This window comes from Lampetra fluviatilis, chromosome 5 (assembly GCF_964198595.1).
Source record: "Lampetra fluviatilis chromosome 5, kcLamFluv1.1, whole genome shotgun sequence".
NCBI lineage: Eukaryota > Metazoa > Chordata > Hyperoartia > Petromyzontiformes > Petromyzontidae > Lampetra > Lampetra fluviatilis.
This window is the reverse complement of record NC_136279.1, coordinates 10864954-10883552: the sequence shown is the minus strand read 5'-3', so window position 1 is coordinate 10883552 and position 18599 is coordinate 10864954. Positions and strand designations below refer to the sequence as shown.

The 18599-nt window shown below is 43.3% G+C and overlaps 1 protein-coding gene across 5 annotated transcripts in view; it reads left to right on the top strand.

The window, feature by feature from the left end:
• Positions 1-6128: 6128 nt before the first annotated feature.
• LOC144932548 (serine/threonine-protein kinase MAK-like) overlaps positions 6129-18599 on the top strand; it is a 34395-nt gene continuing 21924 nt past the window's right edge. For 3 of the 5 annotated variants that reach the window (XM_078856743.1, XM_078856742.1, XM_078856739.1), the window contains exon 1: positions 11619-11710. The gene's annotated coding sequence lies outside the window, so the exon portion shown is untranslated. Of the gene's footprint in view, positions 6253-11618; positions 11711-11803; positions 11910-18599 lie in introns of those variants that run through there. The other 2 variants (XM_078856741.1, XM_078856740.1) reach the window with 2 other exon arrangements.

Sequence of the window (18599 nt, the reverse complement as noted above, 5' to 3'; positions counted from 1 at the left end):
CAATAAACAGAGGCTGTGTGATTTTTTACGTAAGTTTGTGTGTTGTTATAAACTTCTAGTTCCGTTTTGATGGGGGTTTTCTGTCCTTTTACAAATTTGAACAAAAATAACACCAAAAATGAGCTGTTACTTCGTCCGTGGATGTACGTTTAATGAAACTTCTGCTGAAGTACAAATCCAGATAACTTCCTCATTTGCATGACGCTCGAATCGACTCCTATTGGAGCACAATTTGTCATTTAAACCAACGCTATTCAGACAAGGGTAGAGCTACGGTTCAGTCGTTAAGGCCCTCCACTATGAACCTGGTGACCCGAGTTTGATTCCCATCCAAGGCTAACATCAGTGGTGAGTGTTATCAAAACTGTCCCTGCTCTCCCCTGTTCACCAAGCTGCTCTGACCGGCGTGGTGAAATATGGGACAAAACAACGACATGTCGTGTGGAAGTCTCAGTCCATTGGTGGACTTCGAATGACTGGAATTTATTTTGAAACGTGAATGCATTTATTACCATAAATCACCATAATGGGGACTATCTTGCGATGCCTGTTAGCCTTGCGGCTCAAATGCCACCAGCAACCAGTGCTTTCATTGCTCAGACAGGGGCCTCGGTGTACAAATGAGCCATGGCATTCTGATGTGCCAAATAGCTATCCGCTGAGAGCCTGATGCTTGGCTTTGTGGCTAGGCTGGAATGCATACATTTGGTAGGAGAGGGTCACAAGTTCAAAGAATTCTTGTAAGAATGAGCTATTGTTCTGCGATATCCAGTGCATGTATTCTACACTCTGTGAATATGACAAATGTGTCACGATATGCGAGTGAGCAGTGGGCGATGCCCAACTCCATTGGTGGTCCCGAGCAAGTGGTGGAAATTCCACAGTCGTGTGGTAAGAACTGGTTTTTCTTTTGAGACGTGAACTCCAGACAACACCGAAGTGTAGTGCCTTTAAAAATCGAGGTCTCCCTTCCCGAATGACTCTTGTGCGGTGTTCATGTCTACTGGTGAAATTGTGTGACAATTCTACACTCCAATGCTAAGGACCAGTCTATTACTTGGCAAATCACGAGTGACTTCCCATTAAAGTAAGTGCTACTCATCCAGACAGGTAGAGTGCTGTGGCAGAGAGTTAGACACACAAATGGAATCTCAACCAGGGGGGAGGGTCGATAAAATCATACAACCTTTACAAAGTTACAATATAATTATAATTCTATACGCATAGATACATGGTTATTGTTTTTTTGTTTGCTAAATTAAACAGTGCCTATGATCAACTCACCTGGAAAGCACCGGTCGAGGGAGATTTCAGAGGCTAAGGAAGTTTGAGCGTTGATAGTGTTTGGATTGGGGATTACTGTGCATGACACGGGTGTTGTAGGCTGCTACGGTGCAAGAGCAGTACAGCAACATCCACTGTTGTGCTGTACTATGCTCCTCACCTTCACTAACCCACACTCCCCAGCAGCATGGGGAGGCCCTCATCCAAGAGTGGGTTAACAAAAGGGCTGCACGTGTACACGTATACAGCGAGTTTGACGGAGCTTAGTAGAAGTTGCAAAAGGTTATAATATTTAACTCACATACAAATCATCTAATACAAAGGCAAACATGATTGAAATATGACTTCAGGAGCCGAATGAACCTCCGAAATGTGTTGATATGTTTCCTTAGCAGTCATATAAATATTTAATTAGCGGGGCTGGATCGGGAAGAACGACGGGAACGATATGTTAACTATCTCAGCTGGTACACAGCAAGTTGTGGGTTCGATCCCGACCCTGACACCCCTACATATGGAGTTTGCATGTTCTCCCCACATTTAGAAACATTCCTTTAGAGTATTTGGCTGCTATACATTTCCACGTGATGAGCCACTTCGTTGAGCTATCATTTGCAGCCAGGTAGCTCCTGAAAAAAGGCCGAAATAGCTCAGTGGGCTTTACCGGGTAAAATAATAAAAATAGAAAACCCGAACAGAAATAGAAAAGAACGCTGCAAGAATGAATGGTCTGTCAGTACATCCAAGGGATGCTGCGATGGTGTAACGGTTAGCGCGCCGGATGTATTATCAACAGTTGGCTGGCTCGATCTCCCGACGTGGATCCTTGAAACAATTGACACATTTCTGAAAACCACCCCCATCCCTGCGCCACCCGGCAACCTAAAGGAGCGCATCATGCAGCAAATCTGGCTGTGACGGTCCCACCTGATGACGAGACTTGTGTTGCCTCCGAAACGTCGTGATTTTTATTGTTTTGTTTTTATTAATTTTTATTTCATTTTTTACCTACGTGACTTTACCGAAAGAACTAAGAGTATGAATCCTTGCAGTCACGAAAGCTTCAAATCTAGAAACGCATCATGACAGTTCATCAATCGTAAGGTCGGGGTCGTGCGGTGGGGGGTGAACTGTGGTTTACTGCCATCACTCCCAATGCCCGGGCAGCGTGGAAGAGTAGGCCAAGATGCCCTCTCTCTGGGGGGCGGGGCGGGGGGCTCTCTAGAGTAGCTCTCTGGAACTGTGAAGAGGCCATTCCGCCAGAAGTGGCGCGAGTAGGCGACTTTGCAGGGGCTACACCTCTTCTCATTTACGCATTACCACTGCAGCCGCCGTGCCTTCGCGTCTCGGCATCGGCCATGCGTGAGCCTTCGCCGCGTCTGCTAGCGACGTTCTAAGTGGTTAGTGTGTCCGCACAATGAGTGGCATTGCGCGGTTTAAGTGGCACGCAGGGCCCTGTCTCACCCTTGACATTTCAGCGAATAGAACAGCAGCCATGCATCGCGTCTGCCTGATTTCAAGAAGATTAAAAACAAAAAAAGTCATACAGCCTTGTGGTTCTTTGCAGTTGAATATACAACGGTGGGGTTTCTTTCAACCCCCCCCCCCCCAGTTCGCCTGCAGGATTGTGTTGATAAAAATAAATCATGTAAAAGTACAGCCAGGTTTTGTTATTTCACTGCTGGATGTCGAAGGCCTCCCCCACATCTTGTGGGCGGTGACGGGTATTTTGACCATACTTCACCACGCTGAATCAGTGCGGGTTGTTTACGGTGTGTGGTTTGGGGGGAGAGGACAGATGAACTTTACTGCACTGCCCTCTATTGCCCACAATGCCTAATATACCTCTCTTTCTGCCTACGGCACCTGTTCATCCATCCATGCGCTATCCAGGTTCAATCCCGCCTAACTTCTGAGACATGGCAGATTCCAGATGATCGATCAATAGGCTATTATAATAGGCATATGTTCTCGCGTATGACACAATTCCCATGAGTTAAATGTCATCGTTGAGTGAGGTCTGCTCGCCACGAGAGGGCTTTCGGGAGAGAGTTGGTGTCGTTATGATATCCCTCCGCTCATAGCTTGAGTTGCATGGGCGCAATCGCACGGTGGCTTGTCTTTAATTTTCAGTTTACGGAGGAGATGGATGTGCCCGCATCGGTCTGTTGGTGTCCTGACGCTGTTAATGGCGCAGTAATAGTATTCACACGCCGTGTGCTATACCGGCTAAAGCTGAGCCCAGGAACACACTCTCGGGGTGGATTATTTGTTGTTGATTATTAGACCTCGAAGCAGAGTGATACGCATGAACACCTCGCTATTCGTTATTAGTCTACCAAACTTTTAATAGTTAATGCTTTCTAACTCCTCGAGTTGATTATGTAATCTTATATTTTTTTCATGACTAAAATGCCCTGTTACTCGTATACCAATTAAAAACTTTTAATTAAAAAACTTTGGAAGCAATTATCATCAGGCCCAATGTTGTGGAGTGCAGTTTCCAACCCTTATCCACTCCCTTTGGACCTTTCATTGATGTGCTATGATGAAGTACCAGTTCGTTCACAGGCTCCTCCTAACTTTGTTGGGTTTGAAAAGGCATCTTTACTTTAAATTTAGCAAATGTACAATAGTTTATATTAGGAATATATATGATTCTCAAGTTTCAAACTTGAAAATATGTCAAATTAACGTTCATTCTGCATTTAAGTAGCATTTAGATCCTCCGGGTTTTCACTCCACAATTAGAAACATGCGTTTAGAGTATTTGGCGGCCATGAATTTCTGCTTGATAAGCCACTTCGTTGAGCTATCAAAAAAATGATAAAAATACCACGACTTTTCGATCGCAACATATTTAAAATAATTAAAATTAAAATAAAGTGAATAAAAAATAATAATCAAACATCACGACGTTTCGATCGCAACACAAGCAATTGTTCTTGCTTTTTTCTTGCTCGCCGAGATCGATCCGCGTCACTTTGTCCAACATCGCCACCTGCTGTGCGCGCTCGAGAATTGCATGGAGTTCACTTCATAAAGGCAAAGGAATCGATTGCTCCAAGAGCGGGCGCGTATTTCCACGTAATTCAATCTCAATTGTCATCAATAAAATTGTTTCTAAATCCGCCCCCCCCGTCCCCCCAAAAAAAAGAGCGCATGCTATTTTCATCAAACAAAAATACAGTTTAATTCTCTTCACATATTACAGATATCAGAAACATCATTGGAAAAATAGAGTGCTTCAAATACTTCGAATTACTGATTGATTAAAAACTTACATTCCAACCCAATATTGATCCCATCTTAAAGAAAATCAAATAAAAATAGGGGTTTTTGTACAGAAACAAACATCGTTTTCCCATTTGATGGTTTATACAAATTGTTGAAGCTATCATTCGATTACTTTTTGACTACTGTGACACTGCTTACCGATCAGCTATAAATGAGTCACTAAACAGACTAAACACGCTTTATCATTCTGCTCTTCAATTTACACTGGATGTACCATACAGGATCCATCATTGTGACGGCCTCTACTTAAAATACAATTCTCAAATCACTCGATGAAAGAAAACATCGACATTGAGCCCTATTCATTCACAAAATCCGTATTGGAAAATCTGTGCTATAAAGTACTTAGCTTATAGGGGCCGTCCATAGATGACGTCATGCACCTAGGGGGGGGAGGGTCAGATATTTGTGACGATGTGTGACGAGGGGGGGGGGGGTGAGAAATGTGACGTCACATCAAAATGCGCAACGTTAAATAAATATAGACAACACGTTCTACTTAATTAAATAGACTTTTTAAGAAATGTTTCTCCTACAACATCAGAGTGCAGCGCCACATTAAATACGCACTACAATGACAATAGTTTAAAGCGATGTGAAGCATGTTTTATTTTTTTGGGGGGGCGCAGAGCTTTGTGACGTCATATTTGAGGGGGGGTTTGCCTTTTTTGTGACGCCGTGTGACGATGGGGGGGGGGTAAAAATCGTCCAAAATCTCGTGACGTCATTTATGGACGGCCCCATACATTGTCAAATCCAAGAAACCTAAGACGTCCATCTAATTGCCTTTGAACTATCTCAAGAACAAGAATTGGAAGCGCTGACAAAGCCGATGCTGTTGCAGCACCAATGTTTTGGAACAATCTTGTTTCCTCCCTTCTGAAGCATAATATTCGTGCTGGACATACAACTATATTTGCCAATGTGATTTGTAACTTTGATCCTTACTCATGTATCGATAGTAAACATTTTTATGTTCAATTTCTTTGACGAACTGTGTGTTGTCTTGGTGTGGTCTGGGACTGTTTTTTTTTTGCTGCGTTGCACAAGATTGCATTTTGTGTTGAAACATATCCAGGAATAGATGTTTAGGTGGTCATCGACTTACGAACACAGAACCGTGGGACTATTTTGTTCAGCGGAGCGATCCTCTGTGAGATGTAATGATTCACAACAACCCGCTGGGAGTACGTTTTACTGTGTATACGCGCACGTATGTGTGTGTGTGAAAGTGAGTGTGCGTGTGTCATGCGCGTGTCTGTGCGTGTGCGTACCCTCGTGTACACTGGGGGGGGGAGGGGAGAGTGGTAATGCAATGGTTAGCACGCTCACGACCAGCACCAGTGACGTTATCTGAATGGGTCCTCGACCTCCCCTAGGTCGACTCAGCCTCAAATGAGTGCCTGGTCGGGTGTGTAAACATCGCCACTGGGGGAGTCAAAGGTAGCTGGGGCGTGGTGCTGGCCAACCACTCCCTCGTATGCCGTGGGACCCTTCATAGGTGCTGCTCGCTCACAGCACTTGCCCCCACAGCCTGTAAAGGCTACATGGGGGATCGTTGTCACGGTTGTGTGTCTTTGCGTGTGCGTGCGCACGTACCCCCGCGTGTGTGTGCAATTGTGGTGACTCATTGCGTCCCTTTCGACAAGCAAGCCAGCATCAGGACTCATGGTAAGTGAAAATAAAACGGATATGTTTTTAAATATTGATGTTACTTTATTTAATGTTTTACTTGCTATCCAGTATTTATGACATTGTTACATGTAAATGCACAATATTTCTTCTTATTTATGAGTCTGACAATGCTTCATTTTTTGTTGAACCGCAACACAATTTCATAACACTGACCGTATGTGCATTTAAATGCAATACATTGTTGCGTTCCGACTTACGAGCAGTTCAACTTATGAACGGGTCTCAGGAACGGAACTCGTTTGTAAGTCGGACTGCACGTACTTATTCAATTTGTATTTATATACTTGTTTTATTTTCATTCAGTGACTTGCTTAGATTTTCTATACGTTGCACTCCTATCGCTTTTTTGTGTTGTTTGTTGTTGTAACTTTCTGATCCACCTCGACTGGACAGTGGTGAAAAAGAGCTTCATAGCTCATAGGATTCTTCCGGTCTAAATAAAGTTTCTGATTCTGATATATAGTATAGCTGTTCGCCAACCCACTGCCGAGTGAGAGCCTCTCTGTCATAGGAACGTGGAATTTCCACAATTGGCTCAGAGTCATCAATAAAGATGAGCACCGCCCAGTGCTCATCGGGGCATAGAGACACTTGGCTTGAATTAGAGACATTACATTAGAATCAATAGAGTACTGTTACATTCATGAATTAGTTTTTATATACTATTCTAAAAGAGTCACTGAGACTAGTCTCCTAGAAGGATTACATTAATCTCCTTATCTACATATTAGTGCGGATAAGAGAGCCGTGACGTGGAAGTGGTGGCACAGATGTTATATTCGTCATGTATATCAACACTCTACCACTTGCACAGATGGAGTAAAATGCAGACAAACACGGATGATATGTTTCTCCCCAAGCAAATTGATTAATCGGAGTTCCACTATACTTGGTTCCCATCGTCATTGACTTTGCTTATGCAGGGTGTAGTATGTTATTAAGGGTGTAGCATGGTTGGTATATGCCCTGGTGGTGGTGCAAGTTATAAAATGCCCCCCCGCCCTCCCACGTCTTTGTAGACACTTGCCTGGGCCCCTTCCGTCTTTGGACCCCAGTGCAATGGCACCGCGTGCACACTCCATGGCGAGATGTTCTGCTCGCTAAGGGCAATTTTCACAGTGCAGGTGGCATTAACACTCAAATTGCCTGGAGCATCAACACTCATGAAAAAACAATGAGATGACATCACGAGGGTGAAGGTTAGTGGTTGGGATTAGGAGATAGAGCTAGGGTTTAGTGTTAGGGATTAGGGGTTTTGGATATGGTTAGATTTAGCAGTGATTAAGTGTGTGCCTGCCAACCAAGCACGCATACCTTATGTTGCAGACTGACATCATGTTTTATCTGTGATTGCTAGATGCCCTCATACTTGTTTGATTACCGATTAAATTCCGTTCTTCAATTTTACAAGGCAAAATCAATTACGTGGAGTGGAGCTGGTGGTTAACGGACGGTGCCATTCACCCAGCGACCTGAATTTGATTACAAGTAACGCCCAACATTGGCGGCGAGTGATATACGAACCAACAACCCACACTTGCCGGTGTGGTAAGGGGCCGTCCATAAATGACGTCACGCACCTAGGGGGGTGGGGGGTCAGAAATTTGTGACGATGTGTGACTAGGGGGGGGTGGTTGAGAAATGTGACGTCACAAAAATATGCGCAACTTTAAATAAATATAGACAACACGTTCTACTTAATTAAATATACTTTTTAATAAATGTTTTCTCCTACAACATCAGAGTGCAGCGCCACATTAAAATACGCTCTACAATGACAATAGTTTAAAGCGATTTGAAGCATGTTTTATTTTGGGAGGGGGGGCAGAGCTTTGTGACGTCATATTTGAGGGGGGGTCTGACTTTTTGTGACGCCGTGTGACGATGGGGGGGGGGGGTCAAAAATCGTCCAAAATCGTGTGACGTCATTTATGGACGGCCCCTAAAGCGCGATCAAACATCCAAAACGATCGACACGGCGCGCGAAGGCCTTCATTCAGCAGTTTATTGACAAAGGGCTGTTATTTTGTTAATATTTCAATGCATCAATGTAGATGCACTTTGGGAGACGTTGAATGTTGCATAGAATTAGGAAATTACAGAAGCCCAATGCAGTACCAAATAAAATAACAATAGCTAATGCAATCCAGGTGCAGCATACAGTATGTTAACATGAATGCATATACATTTCAACTGTTTATATACATTTTTTATTAGACCCATGTTTTATCTGGATGCAATGAGTCATAACAGTAGAGTGCTTTGAAACTATAGCAATAAAAATGGCAATGGTAATAAAAAAATGGTTTATTGGAAAATTTCAGTTGCACATATTTGCTCCATGTTCATATACCATGTGGCTCATCTCTCAATGACGAAACAAACAACGAAAGTTATTTTAAGGTAGTTCAAGTGAAAACCAAAAATTCAGCAGTTAAAATATCTCAGCTTTTATTTCATTACTCGGGAATATAATCCAATAACTCCCACGATGCTCCCATCCAGTTGTGAAGTGTATACTGATGATTCACAATCCACCAATATATCATAGAGTGCACTACGCACATTGTTTGCTGTACTGTCATAAACGGGCCTCACAAAATTCGTACAATAACCTTGCCTATAACCTCCGGCAACACCAGCAGCAGCTGCTTAACAAGCTTAACTGTTGATGAATCTCAATATCTGAAGCCAGTCAATTGTTTCCCCGCTTAAATAAATGATGTCCGTGCAGAAGAGCCATCGGCTTGTGTATGTAGAGCCTTTGTGTTCAACCACTGCTGGGTGATGGCCTCCCCACGTCATGTGCCAGTCGTGGAGGCTATTTGGCAAATTCTTCACGCTGGTCAGTGCAGGTTGGTTATTGGGACCATAGCCGTACGGTACAATCATGGATTTTGCGGCACTGCCCACCACAACTTAACCCCGCAATGCCGATGTACATTATTTAATAAACCGCGAATCCTTGTGTAGTACCGTTGAGGACGCGTGGACAGCGGAGTAGAGGCACACGTATTTATTTCACAACAGTCACTGGGGACATACAGTACTGGAGGGGGTATCGGCCCCCTCACCCGGATAGCTGGGAACACACGGCTAGCTACCCCTAGCCTGCCTCCTAATCCTCCAAATACTGGGCTAGGGGAGGCTGTCTGGCCCGACACTGGTCAGTCGGGCTACGGTACCCGGAGTCCCAGAGTCCTGGCTCTGGTTCACGGGACCACGCCGCTGGCTCGGTCCTGCGCGGCCCTGACAAGGGCGGCGTCCCAGGGGAGTCCAGGGCTCTAGCTAGGCAGTCTTCGGTCTTCAAGAGTTTACTTAAACATTCTGCCCCGAGCCCTCTGACACATCCCCCTTTATACTCCACCCCCACTGAGGGGTGGGGCCCCGGGCTGCCTGGTGCGGACGTCGTTGAGAGCACCCCCCCCCCGTGCACTCACGTAGCCCCGCCCACTGTGTTTGTTTCCCATAAGCTGCCATGCATAACGGCTCTCTCTCTAACACCCCTACACATACAGCTCCTCCGTAACACCCCTACACTTGTAAAGCGCGGATTATAGGAGGTTGACGACCGCTCCCGTAATCCGCGGCACACCATGGCAGTCGAAACGCTTTGCGGACCGCTGTCCGTCCATAGAGGTGGGTGCGGAACTGCAGGAGCGCAGCTGCAGGGAAACGCTGACATCATGTTTTATTTTATTTTGCAAATATTATTTTTTGTATATGAAAACCAGCTGACTGTGCTGAGGTTTGTTCATGAGGAAATTGCTTTTTTTAATTTTAAATATGGAATAATAAGCCTTTGAAAATGCAAACATTTTTTTAAATCATAAACCCATATAGCAGATTTGGCACACTTGTGCCTATCGACAACTCGTACCTCGTAATGTGTGTATATTGTGTATTCATCGCGGATTCGTCTAGCCGCGAGTCACGTGTCATGCTTCCCCTGGAATCCGTGGACGTATCCAATGTTTCACAAATAGGATTTGCTTTGGCTCTTTCCTCCCATAATTTGCGGCACACTTCGTTGGCGCGAAACCCATCGCAGAGTGTATGGCGAAACCGCGTATGACAGGATCTCTGTCCACTCAGCAGTTTATATATGTGCACCAGTTTGTCGATCGAATGAGGTGCTGTAAAGTGTTGGTAATCCCATATCCCACGTATATATATATATATTTTTCTATCTACGTGACTTTACCGAAAGAACCAAGAATGTGAATCCCATATTTTGCAAGACGTCTGTCCAGGGTAGAAAGGTAGACACAAATACCCGATGAGAAGCCCTTCCACCAGCAGCGAGTGGTGTGAGCTTGAAATCTCAGGCCACACCTTCACCTGTATACCTATACCGTACATGAAACTCAACACGTTTGTCAATAACACTATGGCCATAAAAGGAAAAATACGAGGGCGACGTTTAAGTGGTAGCCTTAAGTCAGAGCACATCAAGAAGAGGGGCCATTGCCATAAAAAGTTGCCTATCATATATACTTTTCCTTTTCAGGCGACAAAAGTCTTATTGATGAACGCGTTGAGTTGTAGCATTTTCTTATTTTGTACGACGGCTGATGTCGATGCAGAGCAACAACTACAATTTCACATTGAGGTGGTCAAAGCCAGATTAACCGCTGTGACGTCTCTTTCGTATTCGTCGATCGGGCCAATATCATACCTGTCAACCCCTTATCAATTCAGACTTCATTGGTCACCCTGTGTCCTTATGAATCTCAACGTTCATCCTAGAAAGTCACATTACAAGGGAGAAGCACAAACAAATAGACAAAAAAATGTGCCCCTATTGAAACGGCTGTACGCCGTATGGACCCGAAAACGCAATTTCCCTGTACACCGTATGGTCCATAATGTTTCTTTTTGTTAGATCGCGTAAATATAAATGTGCCGTTAAACCCGCCACAGCCAATTAGTAAGGTTTGTCACGTTAACAAAACATACCAATTCGTTACTAATACAGCACACCGGTGTGTTGGAGACAAAAATCCACGAAATTTACAATCTGAGTACGACGTTTCGCCACCAATTACAACTAGCACCGTCAGGCGGACAGCCAGGCGTGTTGACAGGCATGCAACATTATTGCGTGCCTGCCAATAAAGTTGCAGGCAACATTATTGCGTGCCTGCCAATAAAGTTGCCTGCAACAAGACCGTTGCGTACGGTCGTGTTGCCTGTCGACCGCAGCAGTCGACGACGACGACGAAAGCAGCAGCACCGCGAAAAACGACGCCAGTTGGCACGCGGTGTGCGTGACGTCACACCGAGTGACGTCACATCGCGTATGCAAATGAGCGCGTCTATTAAGGTGACGTCACCGCGGGTTACCGTGATACGGGGGGAGTGGGGTGGTGGTGTTGGGGGTGTCCGCGCCGAGCGAGCTAGCGCTAAGGCGACGACGCCGCGTCCCGAGCAGGTAAATCCGCTTCCTCGATTCCGTCTCTCTTCTCTCGCAACTCCCACCACGTCTCTTTCTCTCTGTTCTCGTCTCTTCTCTCTCGTCTCGTCTTTCTCTGCACCTTTGGCGGCTCGCTCTTCTTTACACCGCCACCACCGTCCCCCACCCTCCAACCGTCCTGCCGTCGTACCCCGCGGTGACCGGGTAGCCGGAGCAGGCAAGACCGTAGGCTCGGCCGTGTGCGAGGCCGCGGCTTTTGTTTACTGGGGGTGTTTTTTTTTATCCTTTGCGGTGGAGTACCTTGAGCGGATTTAAAGTTTAACGCGTTATGGGAGGTTGGTGGTGGGTGTTTAAATAAGGAGGGGGGTAGCTATCGGCGTTGCTAGGCGCGATCGAGCGTCTTCCGTGGATAACGCGGTGGGTCAGGAGTTTGCGTGGCTGACATTCGGGCACGCTGTGATTTTAGAATTTGTGTTTCTGGATCAGAAAACTAAACTTTAAAACGGCGCAAAGAGGCACGGAAAGGTGCGTGATTTGGAATGGCAACCGAGCAGAAAGTTGAAGGTATTGTTCAAAGTAACTTGCCGAGGTTGGATACACAATTCGGACTGGTTAAAGAGGACGTTCACTACCTGGCGTGACATGCGGCGCGTCGTGAGTTCGTGCCCGACCCCTGACGCCTGCTGCTGTACATTTGGAGTCTGCGGTGTCTCTCTCCCCGTGGTCGCGTGGATTTTTCTCGCGAGTCCTCCGGTTCCCCCCCCCCTCCCCCTAGACATTTACAAAAGCATGCGTTTAGAGTGTTTGACCGACGTAGATTGCCACGTTATAAGTTACTTCGTTGAGCCATCATCCGTGGCCAGGTCGCTTCTATATAGCAGCTCAGTGGGAGCTTACCTGGTAAAATAAAACAAATGTTCCGTAGTTTAATTGTGTTAATTATTCGAGTACATTCATGGGCAGGACGCCTCGCTAGAAGGCGTGGTGGCCAGTTGTCAAACGTGATGACAGGATGACAGGCACAGAATGGAATGCGTGCAAGAGGACGCACACCGTGGAGATGGAGCGATGAATGGAACCAGCTCAGGTGCTAAGTGGTTTCTAGCATCGAGAGAGACGGCTGAAGGGGTGGCTTTCATCCAGCAGTGGATTGATTATTTTGTCGTACCAGAAGTCGAGTTTAAATGGAGAGTGGTGAAAAATAGGTTCATGATGCAAATTGTTTTTTATAAGAGTCGAACTGAAAATGGAAACAATAAGACGATACGTCGTGTTGTTTTTCGTTAACATGTAAAGTATTTTGTCAATCCACTGCTGGATGAATGGCGAAACACACTGGAGGTCTCTGGATTTCAAGTTCAAAGCGCCAATGCACCAGCGCTCCAGAAATATATCTACTCTGCACCAAATAGCATGTTCCAAATGGAAATGCACACTATATTTAAAGAAAACGGGCAAAGCAAATTTAATGTAACATCTATAAATAACGCCATTAAATAACTGTAGAATGGAAATTTCACAACATACAAGATTTGGAGAGTAAGTGCTTCTTTTAATATATTTTTCCACTGCTCTACAAGTAACATACAATTGTTTTTTTTTCAATAGTTTACGTTGTTGGTAGTTTATATGTGAAAAGACTAAGTTCGCTTGTAACGATTTTTGGTTAGTGTATCGTGTCGTTTATATTGTTGGATTGCAATGATTATCAAGGAGTGTGCCTTGATCGTGTTTGGGTTGCCTTAGTCTGTCACGATTTGTCCATGACATCGGTGCTGATAATCCTGATCGCTGCGTGTAACTTTAAACTAAAGCATGGTAGCAACGCGATTACAGCACTATACTGTTGTTGATTGTGGTTGTACAAATTCAGATCTTTAGCTACTTGCTTAACGAGGGTTGTAAAGTGATTTTGTCTCACTTGGTGGTGGTGAAATGGAATAATTTATGGGAGTGCCATGTTTTTAGGAATTAATTACTGTTCAAAAGCTACTGAATTTTAGGCTGACAATTTTAACAAATATTGTAAGACAATTTTAGAATGTGTAGTATATACAGGATATACAGCAAACAACTCGGTGTAAACTTGTATAATTCAATGTGGTTGGTTACTTTTTAAAAAAATGCTTCAACATTCCTCTTACATATTTCAATACATTGGTATTTTAGTTGTACGGAACTGGTGTTTTGCCATTTCTGAATGTTAAAGTGAAAAGTACTTCAAAAACGTCGTCATTCAGCACGTACATATGTCCAGGTTATGCTAAATTCTGCACATCTTAAGACTAACAAAATAGCATCCGCCAGCATGCTTCAATAGTGTTTGAATAGACATCGCATGAACTAACTTGGTGCTTAATGGGCTGCTTTATCGGCAATTGTCGGAGTGGCTTGGGTTACTTTGTGTACAGTTGCTCTTGACCGTGTTCCTTTACATAATGCATTGTCTCACGTGCGGTGTGTGTCTGTTGCTATGTTTTGGCCGGTAGTCGTGGTAGCACACTGCCCTGTTTTCCTTGATAACACATCTTGCAGGTCCTATCAAAATCTTCATTAGTCATCACATTTCATGGGTGGTAATAGCTGCAAAGTCGTGAAGAGACTGATACTATTCCATTATTTTTCTGCGATACATTTCCACGCGATAAGCCACTTTGTTGAGCTATCATTTGTGGCAGGTCACTTCTTCTGAAAAACAAGTTGATACCTCAATGGGCTTTGCCTGGTAGGATGGGGGATAGTTTAGTTTTATATTTTGGGGTGATTTGATTGCCTTTCTTGTACTCTGCACTACTATCGTGTTTTTGTGTTGTTGTTGTAACGTTCTTACCCGCCCCGACTGGAAGTCTGTGGAAAAAGAGCTTTATAGCTCATCGGATTCCTCCTGTATAAATACATATTCTGATTCTGAACTGCTGTTTGGTTTTGCACAGTTGTCTGTTAACTGTTGTGAGATATTGGATTAACTTTTACAATCAAGAGCTGTGTGACATCAGTGGATTGTAAGAGCCCATGTTTTTTCAGATAAATGAAATGTAAAGTTGTGTGTTAGTCATTCTGCAAGGTTATAGTGTACTGTCTATACGCATTTATGTTTGCACAGTCCTGTGTACAGTACATGCAATGGATATACCATATTCAGTATAGTATATTAACTCTTAAATACTGTATACAGTGCTCTATTGTGTTAGTATGTGACAACTGATAAATTACTAGTAGGACAAAGTTACTTTCTAAGTCAAGATTTCTCATATACTAGACGGAGACAATTTCCACCGTATTTTCATGTCAGTAAAGGTTACAGATCAGAATTTATAATTGTTTCCACACTTTAAAAAAGAGTTTGTACTGCTGGAACTACTTGACTTGACAGAGTATACGGTGTAATCGGTTCTGTCAAATTGAATGAAAGTCCAGTCTCAGAATTTCCTGTGTATTTCATGAAGATGTCAAATTTACACACACAGGAGTGACTCGGGACAGAGTGCTGAGCCAGTACCCCTGAGACCCTGAGTTTGAATCCAGGCACCCAACCGTGATTAAACCGAGTTATCTTGTGTCGTGAGGTCATGGTCTCAGCCCAGTCACAGATGAATGCACACAAACTGTCACAATAAAACATTTCCTTCAACTTTTTAAAATCTAATTTGCAGCTCTGAGAGTTAAATTATTGGTTGTACTGCATTGAAGCCACACAACAACTAGCTGACAGCCACAGTTTGCTTTTATTTTATTTTTTTTAACTTGCATAGAATTGTTTTGTTTAATGATGTAGTAGCGATCTAGATTTGAAGTTTTCGTGACTGCAGGGATCCATACTCTTTGGTTCTTTCGGTAAAGTCACGTAGTGGCGCTTTGGGTGATAATAGTGCATGAAGAATTACATTGAAAAAGATAAATCATTAAATATGCTTCATGCGGGGCAATCGTTTTAGTACTGCTTGAGAGAGAGAATGTGATCTCTGTTTACAAGAGTCTGAACCATAGTTTGTTTAGCAAACCTAATAATGAGTTAAAAACGTGAGGCACACATCTACTTATCTAACACACATTACAACTGACACATTGATATTAGTCATTTGTTAAAAATTAACTAATAGTAAAAACATACTTCAAATAATGTAAACGTCTCTCAAAATGTATTAGTTGTTACGAGTCATTGGTTCAAATCTGGGTGTAAAGCCAGTGCCCTGATAGGGCGTCTCTCTCACTTGATAGTTGTCAACCGAAGGTGGCAGCTGGCTCAGAGGTCACAACACTGAGCTCCTGGGTTCGAATGCAGGCAGCCACTCGTGGTAAATTCGGTTCCCTGTATAGCAACCTCATTGTCTCAACTCAGTCACCAGATGACTACACGAAAAAAAAAACTATCGCATGAAAGTTTGGTTTTCACTTTTTTGGATACATTTCAAGTTCTGAGAGTTATGTTATTTGTTGTACTGTCATGCGCCCAAAACCATTACCATATCAGAGAGGTGAAGGAAGGTGCACCCCCTAATGTAATGAAACTGGATGCTCAAGTATAGTGATTTAATAGTCTCAGCCTGGACACTAATGACTGGAAGAAAAAAACATTATTTGGTTCTGCACTTTGTTTGGTTAAATTCCAGCCCTGGGAATTAAAAATATTGATTTGACTGTCTTGGGATGAACACTACTCTTTATGGTAGGGAGAAAGCGTTGTCTCGCACTTCATAGACCAGAGGTCACATGAAGGGATCTCAGAGGGTTTCTCTGTTATATCCACATTTACATAAAGGGACACTGTTCAGGGAGATTCCCAGATGTATGTTTTGACTGATTACATTATTACATCGAGAGCACAATTGGGTTAAAATTGGGGAAAATATCAACAATAGTTGCCGATACATTTACAGTTAATCTATTCTGTGTTGCATTTATTTTCGAATTGGTAGACATGAACGCCAAATGATGGTGGGTCATCCTGGTTGGCAACTACCTCGTGTATAATTATGGAACAGCTTTGTGTATTGTTGTAAGTTGTACAAACATGGTATGGTGTGACTATTTACTGAGTGACATCCCTTAAGCTGGGTAAACAGTTGTGATCAGTAAACCCCAGCTGCTGCATGCAGCACAGGTTTTCGATTCTTCTGTCCATATTTGTGCCGTTGATTCACAAATGCCTTTTACAGACACGAGCCATTACAAAATTCCCATATCTTCCATTCATCTATTGTGAGGGTACGTTGTGAGATACATGATTAGCCCAGATTGTAGTGGGGAGAAAAGGATGTAATTTGAAAACCACATTTTAAACAGTAGAAGCTCCCTGCTTACTGGTTACGTATCTGTGTCTTTACGTAAACACATAAAATATAGATAACCACAGTGTTGGGACATACTGTTCTCCAAGGCAATATTGCTTTTCCTGGGTCTTTGCAGTGACCCTACCGCTATGACACTTCTGAGCCTGAAACAACTGCAAACAGCAAACTCTCCATCTACACAAGTAGTTTTGACATGTGTCAATCTCAAAGTGTGTATTCATTTAACCAATGATAACCTCCTGATATTTACGCGTAAGCGAGAAGACAATGCAGGAAAAGCTGCATGATATCGCGCGATGTTTTTGAGTCATTTCACATGTCAATTTACTTTTCAAACAAGTCATAATGTTTGCACTTTAACTTACCATTTTCTATTCTAATACATTATGAAGCCTACTTTTGCGTGACACATTGAGGCTGGAAAACTACAAGTTAAAGGCAATTCAATGATTTGCTCCAACAACAAGCCATACATCTGTAGAATAAGACAATGCATGCATGAATAATTTAACCAACTGAGGACATAATACATTGAGATGAGTAATTAATGGGTAAATATGGCATCAGAGTGAGGATTAAGAGAGGAGAATGTTTATTATTCAGCAATCCCTCACCAACCGCGGGGGTTAGGTTCCTGGTAAATGCCACAGTAGGCAAATCCGCGGTTGGTAAAGTCTTGGCCCTATGGGAAATAGGGGGTTAGGGGAACCACAGCCATGGTCAGACTCGTCGTAGCTTAAATGAGTTGTCTGTTTGTGAACTAAACACCGAATAAAATACGGTATATTACACAATAACGAAAATAAAACAAATAAACATGACATTAACTTTAATATAAACGATGATGATGACGAGGACAATGAGATGATGGGAGAAGGAGTGCTTAGAAGGAAGGAGGGCTCAGTCCACCCTCTTCCTCCGGGCCACAGACGCAACACTCTACCTTCACTAGACGCTGCATGCTTCGAGTCCATGATTAAGGGCAAAATTAACCAGAATGTGGTTCCGATGCGACGCGGTGTATGCGCTGCAGCAATTACGGTACAGTGTGTACAACAAAATAGATGGACAGCTACGCGCGGAGGAGAACCACGACTCCGCGAAATTTGTAACAATTATGTCACGCACCACAGTGATGTCATGCTGTAATGCAATAACGGAATACCTACATCATGTGGCTTCTTTAGCACCGTACTTACCCGCATATACTCAGATTTCCAGCCCACGGTTAGTAAATTGGTATACAAATAATAAACCGTGTATACGTGAAACCGCGGTTGGCAAATCCGAAGTTGGCGAGGGATTCCTGCATATGTAAGCAGAGGCAAGAAGATAACAAACACTCTTTTCTAAAATTAGTCCACCAATTGGACGTGGAGGAGCTCTAATTGAGAAATCAGAAAATAAATAGACTTACGTGCAAATTTTATATGGTAAGAGATATCTCTGTCCTCAAATTCACAGCAAGCCGATTATGAAAAAATATATAAGAAAAATATTCTTTATAAAACCATATTATATGAATGTAATTGCTTTAAATAATGGCATTGTAATGTAAATTACACTGAAAGTCAGAAGGAAAGTGAAGCTAAAGTAGAACAAACCTATATGAAAGC